Here is a 573-nt window from a genome sequence, read left to right as displayed (position 1 = left end):
TACTAAGATTATCATTCATTCATTAAACATATGCATATATTGTTTTGTAACATTTCTCCCTCTCCCTGCTGCAGTTCTTCTTGTCTCTGTATGGACACAAGCTGCCTGTACTCTGTCTGGACATCTCACATGTGAGTACTACGAGATTTAGAAAGTGTTAAAGGTCCCATTTCATGGCCATTTCCACTGATCATAATTCCATTGTTGAGGTCTACTAGAATAGATTTATATTGTGCAATTTTCCAAAATCACTTTGGTTTCTCATACAGCATCTCTGTAAACTACGTGTATTCACTGAATTTCACTCTCTGCCTTTAACGGCTCGTTGTAGCTCCAATAGCTCCAGCCCCCACCCTCCCTGTGAGCACAGTGTGCTCTGATTGGTCGGTACGTTGTGAATCGCGCTGAGCTCCGTGGTGTGGTTTCCTTGTTTAGCGATACACAGCGAAAAACAGCCAAACTGACACTGAGCAAACACAAAGTCACAGCCGAAGTAAAAACAATAAGTGTGGCTTGATATTGAGTAAGAAAAAGGTTGATAAACGCTAGTGAGAATGGGTCGGCAGAGAGAAT

This window comes from Notothenia coriiceps, unplaced genomic scaffold (genome assembly GCF_000735185.1).
Source record: "Notothenia coriiceps isolate Sejong01 unplaced genomic scaffold, NC01 NC01_scaffold00037246, whole genome shotgun sequence".
Classification (NCBI taxonomy): domain Eukaryota; kingdom Metazoa; phylum Chordata; class Actinopteri; order Perciformes; family Nototheniidae; genus Notothenia; species Notothenia coriiceps.
Note: the sequence above shows the minus strand (reverse complement) of the source record.